The sequence below is a fragment of the Hirundo rustica genome, chromosome 1 (genome assembly GCF_015227805.2).
Source record: "Hirundo rustica isolate bHirRus1 chromosome 1, bHirRus1.pri.v3, whole genome shotgun sequence".
NCBI lineage: Eukaryota > Metazoa > Chordata > Aves > Passeriformes > Hirundinidae > Hirundo > Hirundo rustica.
The window spans coordinates 83,072,353-83,085,175 of NC_053450.1; the positions used below are offsets into that span (position 1 = coordinate 83,072,353).

General features: G+C 39.9%; 1 protein-coding gene and 1 long non-coding RNA gene across 2 annotated transcripts in view; one reads left to right on the forward strand and one right to left on the reverse strand.

The window, feature by feature from the left end:
* CDH6 (cadherin 6) overlaps positions 1–12,823 on the forward strand; it is a 111,624-nt gene that overhangs the window by 30,153 nt on the left and 68,648 nt on the right. The window lies entirely within an intron of this gene.
* On the reverse strand, positions 1,355–5,045 carry LOC120751261 (uncharacterized). The gene is made up of 2 exons (XR_005700341.2): positions 4,862–5,045; positions 1,355–2,298 (listed from the first exon to the last, which is right to left on the reverse strand). It is a non-coding gene; the product is annotated as an uncharacterized LOC120751261 (long non-coding RNA).

Genomic DNA, 12,823 nt, shown 5'->3' on the forward strand with positions numbered 1-12,823 from the left:
AATTTTTGCCTGTTAAGTGGGGATTTGCCAGCTGTCTTGCTGAGATCTTGGAGGGAAGGAGATGTTGTTTGATTTCTGAGGAGACAATGAAATTTTAAAGTATATCCTGCAATTTGAAAGACATGGTTTAGAGACTAAACCACTAAGTGATGTATAATCATAGAGACCAGGTAAAGAAAAAAAACTTAGCATCACAAATACTGAACATAGCTGAACTCAGGTACAAAAGAGCAGCCAGGTATCTCAAGACTTCAGAGGAAGCAGGCTCTTTCACTGTAGTCTTTGCTGCCCCAGTGCCTCCCCGCCCTACCTACACCAAGAAGCAGCAGTACCTTTACCGCTGGTGTAAGATGAGCTAGATGGTACTTCCAGCTCCATTACAGAGTGGCACATGCAAATCACCCCGAGGTGACTTAGTCTTTTGCGAGCCACCCAGGGCCACCCTCAGTACCAAGTAAGTATTGGTGTTGAACACCCAGTCAGAACACATGGAGCCTTTCATGTCTGAGCACTCTTGGCCAGCTAGTGTGGGAGGCTTCTGGATTACCCAGGCTCACTATCATCTCCTTAGAGTTACATAGGCTGACCTCTTGTATAGCCAAGTCCCATTTACTACAGTGAAAGGTAGAGACATCCAACCATAATCACCATTGTCTCAGACTTTAAATACTTTTCTGCATGAGATTTACAAAGATTTAATGTTACTTCAAGAGACTTGTAAAAGTCCCTGAGGGAATTCATCCACAGGAGTTAGCTTCCTTCATGGGATGCATTGAAGTCAGATGGGTGCCTAATTCCCATTAAGTTAACTTGCACAAGTATTTTTATAAGTCCCTCTCAGCACTATTCCCTCTTGGCTTCCCTTCCTTCTTCTGCTTCCTCCTTCAATCCTTTAAATAAAGATAGCACTTAACATAAAGATGTGTTGCAAGGCTCTTCTCAGTGCCTATAAAGTGCTTTTAAACTCTGGCAGAAGTGCCTAAGCATACAGTGTTCAGTGAAACTGGAAACAGTGGGAATTTTTATGGAGATGATGCACAAGCTCTGTTCTGTCTGATACATTCATCTCAAATTTCCCAGGTGTCAACGTCAGAAGACTAAAAGATGGTGCTGATTCCCCAGGGCTCTCCCTGGTTTTTGGCACAGCAATTAAATCCCCTAAGTCTGATTCCCATTTCATCCATTTCTGCATGACTGAAGCAGGAGATGTGGTTTTAGCAACAACATAACAGGAGATATTTTTGCTAAAGCTATGTAGCTAAGTCTTACTTATACTTTGTTATCTTCAAAGAAAAGACAGGTAAAATACAACCAGTGCATTACAAAAAACACAGAAAGAAAGTAGGGAAGGATGGAAGCAGACAACTGACAAACCAGTAATTTATTAACAGGGAGATGAAATGCAACAACAGAATTGTTTATCAGACTGTTTGGTTAACCTCTAATACAACATTTCATCATTTATAATTAAGCTTTCCATTTTGTTATTAGACCTTAATAGCTAAATTGACATCTTTCAGACTAGGCCAGGAAATACAAGTAAGCACAGGAGTTCAGGCGCAATTCAGTGCCTTCATCAATTCTCCTCAGAAGCTGCATCAGCCTCCATTTTTGGATGTGGTTGAAGTCTTGTTCCTATATCCTCTTCTGGCTATGATGTGCTGATGGAGACCTTCTTATTCCTCCATCTGCAGGCCACCTTCCAAGAACTGTTCACACAGACCCCTTCCTGGGAGCCCTCCCCACCTCCTTTGTGTCAACTGTATAGGTTTGCTTTGAGATCTGCAAGCTACACTGAGTTCATTTCAACTAAGATTGGTTAAGGCATTGTGCAGCTTAACAACCTTCTCTCCTGGCAGGGTGTACAGATGAGTATTCAGTGACAAAAACACAGCCAACACAGCTGCAGCTGAGAGAGAACATGTGGACAAGACTTTGCTCCTCCATGTGAGCTCATTCAGTTGTGTAAGGTAGAGCTGCAGTGCTCTTTATGCTCCATCCATTTTGTCAGGAGCAGGGAAAAGGAAATCAGACAGGAGACAGAACTTGAGCCAAAACTTTCCCTTTGCTACCATGCCAAAGAAATGCTGGAGAAGGGTCTCAGATGTGGCAGTTCTGCAGTCAGATGGGCAGCCTGGGTGCTATAAATATTAGAGTGTGGTACTTGGCTTTAGCATAACCCAGTTGGAAAGGATTTTGCTCCAAGAGCCCCACCAGATTACAGTGGCTGGAGGTGAGAAATGGCCTTGCATGCCGTTCCAATTTGGTAGACTCAGTTTGATGTCCCAGCTGAGGCTCCTGAGGGGAAAGAGGAAAATGAGGGTCTAACTTATGAATTGTGCCAAGTGTTAGCTACCACGTTGCCTGCCTGCATCAGATTTGCATAATTTTGCCCTTTCTCAGTAGCAGAAGTGCATGCACCTGGAAGGCTTTGATGACAGAAGTACAAGTGCCTGGGGAATTCTGGCACCACCAGGGTCAGCTGAGAAGAGGTTCAAAGGCTCTAAATACTGAACCTCAGGGTCCAAATTCTCTGTCCAGGAATACTGATTACATTGGCTGTTTTATTTCAATGGTTGGACAAATATTACTTCCATAATCTGAAAGTTGCTTTTGAGCTTTGAGGAACTCGCTTTTTTCCTCAAATGTCACTAATCCATTAAAAATCCCACATGATAGCCACTCTTACTCCATTCCTTTATCCCATTCTTCCTGATGTACTCATCCTTTTAAAAGCGGACAAATTAATAAAGCTTGTTCCTAAAACTCTGCCAACTGCATAAGTGGAGACAGTTATCAGCCACATTTGGGAGAAAAAAAGGCATAAAATTATCTAATGCCAGGGCAGATACTCTGTAAAACCAGCATGTTTTAACCAATGTTTCTATCCAACAAACTATGTCACTCCATGACCATCTTCCATGGGTTTGTGACAGGTTTCATGAGGCAGGGAAGGAAGAAAGTACAACTTGCTAATTGGAAATGGATTCCAGCCTACTCATCTTGAAGTCCATGTGAGAAACCCTATGAATTTGAGTAGGCATAAGAAAAAGGCAAAATCCAATGAGTAATAAAATATTTTTTCTGGCCAGTAAGAGGCTTTTACTAAAATATTATTGAGTAGTAAAAAAACAAACATGAAAGCTACAGAACTGCACTTGACATGAATGCCTTTTTAAAAATAAACAGACATGTTTTATTATTTGTAATCCAGTATAATCCACCGTGTAATATTAAATATTTTAGGAGAATTTTTTTTCATTTGTTCTCAGCATGATTGGCCTGAAGCCAAAATCTTGTTCTTTTTAAATGCAACACTCCACTAAGGGTTTTGAATTTCTTTCATGTTGGCTCTTTTTATGGCATTTTGAAATTGGCGTAGCAAATTCATAAGAGAGGGAAAAAAAAAAACACAAACAAACTAAGGCAGTATATTTCTCTTATGTAGGTAAACTCTCAGTCTTATTTCCTAGGTCTCTGCAGGAGAGACTCTACAAAGTAGGTACTAGTAGAAATAAACCTGTAAGTGTGGAAGAATGGTGAAATCCTACTTCCACAAAGCCAAGATATAACTCCCTGTGCCATTACCAGAGAAGGAGAATGAGGTGGGTCCCTTAAAACTCTTCTGAATTGGGAGTGCCAGTGGTGAAATAACTTGCCTGAGCCAGATACAGAGGTCTGGGGAGAATACAGCTTGTCTATGGACTGAAATCAGGGCCTAGTTAATTTTGTACAGTCTTGAATGCACTGTTTGATGGCATTTTGGTGCCAAAAGACTGAGTAAATCAGTCTCTGCAAGAAACTGGAATCTGCAGTAAGACAACAGAGCATTTTTCTCTGATAGCTTTTCACTCCCTAGCAAAAAGTGTGCTTTTGCTCTGTCCTGGATATACACCTAGCTGATCAAGTTTGCTAGGACTGTTCCGTTCCTCCTGGTCACAACAGTTATTTTGCACCCCTAGCACATCCTCCTTCCCACAGCAGCCTCTTCCATCTGCTGTTCTCAATCTCAGCACGATTCAGGTTTTGAATTTAAACATCCGTAATGAACAATGTCACATTTGAAAGTCTGGGGCCCAGCCCCAATGTGCCTTTGTTTGGCTTTCTACTCAAGAGGTGTTTTGTCTCAAACAATGAAAACACATTGTACATTCAAATTAGCTTTCATTGCATTTGAGCCCAGCTAGCAGGCTGGGACACAGGTTATAATTCCAAATACTGCCTGGCAAATACCAGACTAGAAACATGCTTTCTAAAAGAAAATGGAATTTCTCCAACATTAACCTGTCTCCAAGAGCTAGGACTTGAATTAAAATAACAATTACTGCAAGACTTGTAATGAAATTGATAGTCTGATCACCTCGCATTCCTGCCCTACTCAGGCTTTTAAGGTGAACATCCCTTTCTTCATAAAACTTCCTGCACTGTGAAAAATAACCTGCATGAGCAGCCCAACTCTCTTGTAAGATATTTGTCTAGGCCTATAACCTCTTTCTGGGATTTCTTCTTAATTTGTATTCATTCACAACCAGCAGAGAGAATGAAAAGTGCGTCAAGGAGAAATTCATTCCAGCAGTTCTGCAGCACCCTGCAGCTTATCAAAGGTAATTTGTGTAGTTACAGCTCTGCTTTTATTGAACACATCTGCAGCAGTCATCGGATTGGGAGGTTTCCTTTATGCCTCCTTGAGAGCTAGTAGATGTCCTGGGTGGAAGGCTGAATCAGAAAAATGCTATATAGCCTGTGACCACCTATGAGAATACAGAAGTCAGATTACTTTGATCCTATTAAACCACAGAGATACTATAACACACACAAAGAGAAACAATAGAAAGGGAAGGGAGAGGAGAAACTTCCTTACCTTCCATTTCCAAACAAGTCCTTGTATTCAAGGAGAGGAGCAAAATTCTCACTCGCATTTCCAGACTGCACTTCATGCTCAACAAAAGAAAGAGAAGAGGTACAAGTTTCTTACCTCCCACGTCCAGCTACCCTTCTTATTCCATAAGAGGAAGACAGCAGTCAACCCTATCCCCTTTTATCACACTTCTCTTTATTACAGAGCGGTGAGCCATTGAGGGCAAGGCTGTTTCTCATCTTTGGTAATCAGTGCACCTGTGCCTTATCAGGGGCAAGGTCTCCTGTTAAGATAATTAGAGCTCATCCTGTATTTTCTGGGTTTGTTCTTTTAAATAGTTTCCCAGCCAGTTTCCATCAAGAAGTGGCATTTCTGTGGAAAAGTATTTTTTAATTTAGGGAAGGTTTTCTTAGGTATATCTTACCCTTTAGCAAAAGAAAAAAGGGAAGCATCAATGTCTTTTTACACTTGCATAGTAAACATAAACTTGGAATATGTGCTATACAATTGATTTCCCAGTGTGAGACCATCTGATTTATTGGGGTTGACGTCAGACATCAAGGTAGGTTTGACATATTTTGTCACAAGAAATCCAAGATTTTCTGACAAAGATGCTATTTTAAACCAGTGTTCACCTGCAGATCATTGAGGTGCAGCAGAACAGTCTGGTACTACATCAATGTATGTTTATGTCTAGGCATGTGTCAGCAGTGTCCTGGCATACCAGGCTTTGTTAACAAAATTTCAGCCAACTGACAAAGGAAAATGATTACTCACCTTTATCTGATATTCATTAGATCAGATTTTGAATACTCCAATTTTTGTTCCCAGTGCAAGACATTGGTAAACTGGAGTGAGTTCAGTGAAGGCCAACAGAAGGGTCAGAGCTGGCATGTCTGCACTATGAGCAGAAGCTGCAAGAGAGAGGTTGTTCAACCTACAGACGAGATGGCTTTGGGAACTCCTTACAGCAGTCTGTCCATATCCACAGGGAATTTAGCAAGAATGCAAATTCCTCTATGTAAGGGCATGGTAGATGAATGAGGAACAACAGTCCCAGACTAAAAGAGAAGTTCCAACTGGAACAAATTGTCCAAGGATCTTTGTGAGGACAGCAAAGCACTGGGACAGGCTGCCAGGAAGTTGTGGAGTTTTTGCCGTGGGGGTTTTAAACACCTGATTCAACAAAGCCCTGAGCAACCTGGTTTAAATGCTGAATTCACTCTTAAATCTGAGCAGGATGTTAGAGCAGATGCCTATCTGAGATAACTTCCAGCCTGAGAGATCCCATGGAAAGGCATCTTCCAAATTATCTTGTGATTACCTTTGGGTTATGCAAGCCACTGAATATATTCCCATTTTCTTAAGGAAGGTCTAAGTGCAGAAGAAATCCAGAAAAAGTATTACAAATTATAATGTGGGAAAAAAAAATGCAACAATTCTGACTGCAAAATGATAATTGTGAATGGAATTGGTAACAGGATGTCTTGATTGCTAGCAGGAGCATTTAAGACTGTGACTTTTAGAAAATCTCTAGCTCTTTTGACTGTTAGATCCCATTTTCTTTAGAAGACAGTGTTGATTAAGATTCAAACAGGAAGGGTCCAAGTCTTACAGTCTTGGTCTTCAGTTCATGTAGTCCATATTTTCATTTTAAAGGGCCGTATCTGATTAGTCCATTATGTATTTTTCTGTATTCTCATATGTTTAATCATAAATGATGGAGGAAGCTGCAGGTCAGATTAATTAGTATTTCTGACTCTGTGTGTGCCCATTAACATTACTGAATGGTCTGTTAGTGCTTAATTAAGCCCACAACATAATTCTTTGTATTGATTAAGTACCATGCAGGTGCCTCAAGTTCAGCTATTCAAAGTTATGGCAGACATCTAAGTCAGATGTTACTGCTACTGCTCCTACATGTTAGCAAATGCCCCAACTAGAACAGGCCAGGACTTTTCCAATTAAATAGAATAGGCATGAGAAGTTTTGCTGGAAGAGTGCCATACACTCGATGAAATTCATCAGGCTGAATACTGTTTTTTATTTCCCCTGAAACATAGCAGGAAGCCTTTCTGCATAGGGCCTTGGTTGGTACACAACAAACCTGCTGAAGAGACAAAAGTCACGACTGTAGGCAAGGCGATTACGCGGACTCCCTTCCTGGAGGACAGACCTCTACTGGAAGGTTGTGCACCCATAGCTTCCATCGCACCCAGAAGCCAATTCACGCTGATGGATTGTGCACATTTTCCACAAACACTGGAAGCGGGTTTCACGCCAAGTAGCTGTAGACACTTACAACATGTATGGGATATATCAGAGCTGCTCTCTTAGATTCCCTTTATTGTCAGCAGGGAGAAGTAGGCACCAAGAAAAATTATTCTTCTGGCCTGCTTTAGAAATCTACTGAAGGACAAGATGACTCATACTTCAGCAAGCTGTATTACCTTCCACTGGTAGCAAAAGAAGTTCAGACAAGAAGCCTGACTGCAAGTAGATCCCACACAAGAAAACAACACTGATCCATAAACCTGGGTCCAAGAGAAGTCTTGTAGTAAAAGGGACAAACAACCTCAGTCCTACAAAAGAGCTGCATTTTCAGTGTACCTGCTTCAGACATTATTAAAACAAACCCAGATAAAGAAGTATAACAGTGCTATGATCAAAACAACAAGTCATACAAGTTTGAAAATCAAACTTTTTCATATATTGAAGGCTTTTTACATTGATAAAGCCATGGGAGATGAGAATGACAGTTTCTTTTTCAGAATCCTTATCTATCTGAACTATACTACATTAGCTTTATGTATCTGAACCTTTATTTGGCCATCAACCAGTACAGTTTCTTCTGAGTATCATCAAGTATAACTTGCAGCAAGTAGCAAAAAAGAAGAAAAACTTCTTTGGAACTCCCCTTGTTTCTGTCTGGGAGGGGAAAGTTCCTCCAAATCTGAAATCTATAAGGTACCACCCTAACCAACAAAGAGTTCACAATCAGCTCACCGCAAGTCTTTGTGTTCCTATTATTTCATCGTTATAGATAATTATTTCCAAGAGCCTTATTTGAGGAATTACATAATTTGGTGGAAATCTACCTAAATCTACCTCCTTTTGTATTTTTTTTTTTTTCTCCAAATGAAAAAAAACCTACCTCAGTTTTATTCTCCGATGGCTGCAGAAGAAAGTTAAAGAACTTGACTGGGAGAAAGTGCTCAGCCAGAGTCAAAGGAAACAGGGACAGAAGTTCCAGATCTGCCCTGGTGGCATGTAAGGCTGCCAGGCAGTCTCCCAACCCCAGAACTCAGCATCACACTTTGCCTAAGCCCTCTGTCCTTCCCCGGTAGTGCTCAGCTCTGCTGCAATTCCAGCTGCCCAGAGTGGCTCTCTGAGCCATCACAGTTCCAGCTCCACATAATCCTGAAAGGGATGTGAAAAGAGTTGAGGCTGCAGGGGGAAATTCACACACACCAAAAGAAATAGGAAGTAAAAATGGTAGGGACATGGTGAGTGTGGTCACTGGACAAAAACATGACATGGCCAGAAAGTTGAGGAAAGGAAAAATTGCCCTGAGTGCCTCCACAGTAGCAATGCAGAGCCTGTTTTGGGTTGTGTTTTTTTTGTTTGTTTTTGGTTTTTTGTGGGGTTTTTTGTTTGTTTATTCTGGGGGTTTTTTTATTTTGGTTTTTGGGGGGTTTTTTGTTTGTTTTGTTTTCTTTTCTTTTCTTTTTGTCTCACTTCCGATAAGTTCTAACTCTTAAGGAGTATATGCATGAAAAGAAACGGACTTCCTAATAGGTCATGACCTCTCATGAATAATATAAATTCACGTATTATGATTATAGTGTAGCTATAATCATTCAGAAGTACTGCAGAGAGCTATTTGACATTGCTGTATATAGAGTAAGGGCAAAGGGAGTTGAGCTACAAAGAGAACCAACTGTTTTTATTAATGCACAATTTCATAACTAATTGTTTTGTTGGAGCATAACATACATCTTGGGAAGTGATATATCTGTGTTAGACATTTTTAAATTTAACAAAGCATAAACACTTTGCTTTATAGCATTCCTGTGAGGGAATGATCGTATTTTAACATTTCTCCAAAGAAAGCTTGTCTTCTTGTTCAAAATAGTTATAGCTGAGGGAAGAAGTGTAATCTGAGGTATAATCCTTAATATTAGTCTATATGAACATACCTCAGTTTGGCTAGTTAAAATTATGAGATTAAGTAAACACAGTCTAGTGATGAATACTTTGGGGATCTGAATTTTATTATCAAGCATCACTAGAAAACTTGTTTTGCACATAAAACAGGAAAATACCCCAAAGTTCCAGCTTTTGCAGTCTCACTAGATACTGAAATTGACAACAGCAGCTTCAAGACCAAGGTGCATCATCTTGTGCATTGTCCAAGGCCACAGTAAATGATTCATACACATATAACCCATGAGAAAAGGAGAAAGTCATTAGCTTGGATACTTTTTTAGTCATCTCGCACTGAAGGTGACATAATATGTACTCATTTTGGTGAAGCATGTACACTGAGTTAGTATGGCTCAGCTGACAGGCAGAAATGTAATAATCCTCAGATTTACTTGAGGTGCTAAACTGGGCTGTTACATATAGTCCATGTCATGTAGCATTCTTGTCTGGAAGCTAGCCTTACAATCCCATCCATTTCAGTAACCATTTGCTAATAATACTGCTCACCTGCCTTGGAGGATGTGCTGGATGTGTGGAATTACAGGAAGAATGGCATCTCTACCACAGCTGGGCTCAGAAGTTTGACTAAAGCTGTGTTGGTGTGCCCCACTTTTGTAATGAGCCTGATGGGGAGGAAGGATCAAACTTGTGCAGTTGCTTTGCACACTGAGGTGTGCCTCCAGGTTGCTCTGGAATTCACCCTGTTGCATTGGTCTATAGGAATACAGACAAACGCCTTAAAATAGGTTGATTTATGCACTTCTGCTTCAACTTTCTGTATTATGTGATAATCTGGAGATTATCACACAGATGTGTTTCAAAGAAGTGATGAAAGAGAGTTGTGAATACTTGGTAGAAACTGGAGAACAGGAAAGGAGGATAAAGCACTGCAGTTGAGAAATTTAGTGATACTGGAAAGCAGTCAACTACTTTGAAGTGCAAATCAAAGAGCTTTCATTTGAATACATCACCGTGTGGGTAACAAATCCTTTCCAAAGGCAATTGACAGTATCAAGGGTTGTGTGACCCCACCACTCAGAGATGCTTTCTCCATCCTGGTCTTTTTTCAGTTATCTTCTAACCACAGGACTTCTAAAGCTGCTGGTTGAATGTAAGAGCAGGATCTCCAGTTCCCAGTCCATGACAAACCATCATCCATATTTGTAGTATTAATAATATCCAGAAAGTTGATTAAAGGTATTATAATTTCTGGTGTATAAGGCTTAAATGTAAAACATTAAGTATAAAAAATATCCTGTACAATAAGCACAATGTTACTGGAATAAATTAAAACATGGCATTTACAATATGGAGAACAATTGAAACCACACACAGTAGTCTCTGCAGAGGAAACCCTTACTTCAGAGGTATATTCTGCTGAATTTGCAGTGTTCTTGGCAAGCATAGTTATGGTCTGAAAAGAAAAATCTGCTAATTTTTAATTCTAATCTTTTCTCATTCTCGTTATCTTCATCACTGTTGTTCACTGTGACAGATCCAAAGTTTTTATTGCTATCAACTTTAACACAAACCGAAATCCATTTATCCCTACTATTTTCACCTTTATGAGTTGTACTGATTCTACCTTTCAATTACTAACAGACATGCTGTAGGCCAGCAAGTACCAAATACTACTTTCCCATCAGGTTTTACTGGGAAGTGCCAAACACCTTCAGAATTTTTAAAAAAATTTCTCATTATTACAGAATCTCTTCTAAGGCCTACAGGTATTAGAATGCATGCACAAGTTTGATACTGTTCTTATGGTTTATTCATACAAATATCTCAAAAAACGCAGAATTGGCATCAACAAATAAACCTTCATATATTTAATTATTCCTCATTTCAGTGATTACTTTGTCTGGAGAATGAGTCCTTATTGGTCTTTACTGATGTCTGCAGAGAGTCCAACTTTTAATTTCCCCCACTTTCCATTAGCGATTAGGTTCCAATTCTCTTATGAGGAGACTAGCTGTGGTTGGAAATTCATTCCATGAAGGGGATGTGCTGGAAACAGGCCTACTAAGTGAACATTATGGTACAACTTGTGACACATGGTTTCTTTTTCAGAGAGAACATAAACTGAACAAGTAAAAATCTCTCACTGGCAAATGGATAGAGTTCCACCAGTCACTGGATTTTGTAGCTTGAATGAAAGTATGGTCCTCGCTTCACAAACTAAATTAGGAACAACCTGGTTCTATTTTAAAAAAGAGAAGAGTCATGGGATGGTCTTCAGGACTATGATCTCACCCTAAAGATTTTCACGTGAAGTCTTAATGTGGTTTGGAACAGAGATGAGGTGGGGCATGGGGTTGGAGATCAAGCCTATGAATAAGAGTAAGTATAAAAAATAGTTTAAAATTTTGTTCAGATCTTTTTTTCTTTGTCTAAAATAGAATTCATGGATTTTGCCCTTCTACTATTATGATGAAAATAAAGTTGGATAGAACAGCCTTAAAGTGCAATTAGAAGCAATTCAGGATAAAAAGCTAATCATGACCAAACAAGTGCAGCTGCAGGGAAAAGGCAGAAGAGGGATGAGGAATGGGGTTAGGTCCTGGAGTGCTCATGGGGTACTGTTCCCCAGAGTGGGTGAAAGAGATGCAATGGAAGAACATGCTCCCTTTTAAACCTCGAAGGAAATTCTGTTTGACCAAACCAAAGTTGTCTGCCATTCCTTTCTCATCCCTCCCAGGCTCTGAAATGTTCAGAAGCAAGATAGTGACCCATTCTACTTCTGATTTTCTTCCTGCAGTTTTGCATTTTAATATCATTCCTTCTACATCTAGCACAAGTGTTATGTTCACATATACCCGGGGACAGAAAAAGACATTTAAAAAGTGTAGGTTCCACATTATATTACATAGAAGTCTGTCAAAATTTTGCACAATAGACCAACTGACAATCTTCCTTTCACTCCCAGCCACAAGCTGTGCTTACATCCCTCCACGTCAGGAAAAGCGCATTCATGCATTATCTGTCTCTTTCCCATTCCACTCACCAAACAGCTGTAATAAAAAATCCTAGCTTATAAATTACTTCAGAACATAAAGGGAAATCTCTCCATTTTGTAACAGCTTGGCTAATTTAAAATGGAATGAAGATACTTTTTTGCTCATGTTTTATGCTAGCGTATGCTTTCTAGGACATCATATCTTGTTATCAATTTACAGCAAGTATTCATCCAGATTACTACAGGGTCCTCCAGCAAATGCAGAAACAAATTGACATTAAGAAGCCACATATTTTCTGTAGGGAATCACCTTCTGCAAACCTTGCCTGCCCATAAGTATGCATGAAAATGCAGCTTCTGGGAAAAAAAGATTGAATTCTTATCTTGGGGAAATGGACGAGGGAAGTTTTACTACTAATAAATCCAAATGTTAGGCTTTAAAAATTATGCAGAGTTTAAACAGAGATATTTTATACCCCCATTTGAGAAAAAATGGCAAGGCAGGCCAGACATTGCCATTTCTCCCTTGAAGACAACTAATTTTCTTTCATATGCTTATTCAGGACTCATGATTTGAGTGCCTTTTAAGTGGGAGTCCCCACAGGAACTGCATCCTGGCCCTGTCCCCAACATGTCAGTTCAATGGGTATGCAACTCCCCTGAAGTGAAATGCTCTCTTTCCCTGTTTAGCTTTCAAGAGCAGTGAGGAGTGTTATTTTTTCTTTTTTTTATGACTGAGGAAACTAACTTGTCTGTCACACCTTTTGCTACAATTGGATATGAACAGGGATCCAGCCATCGCT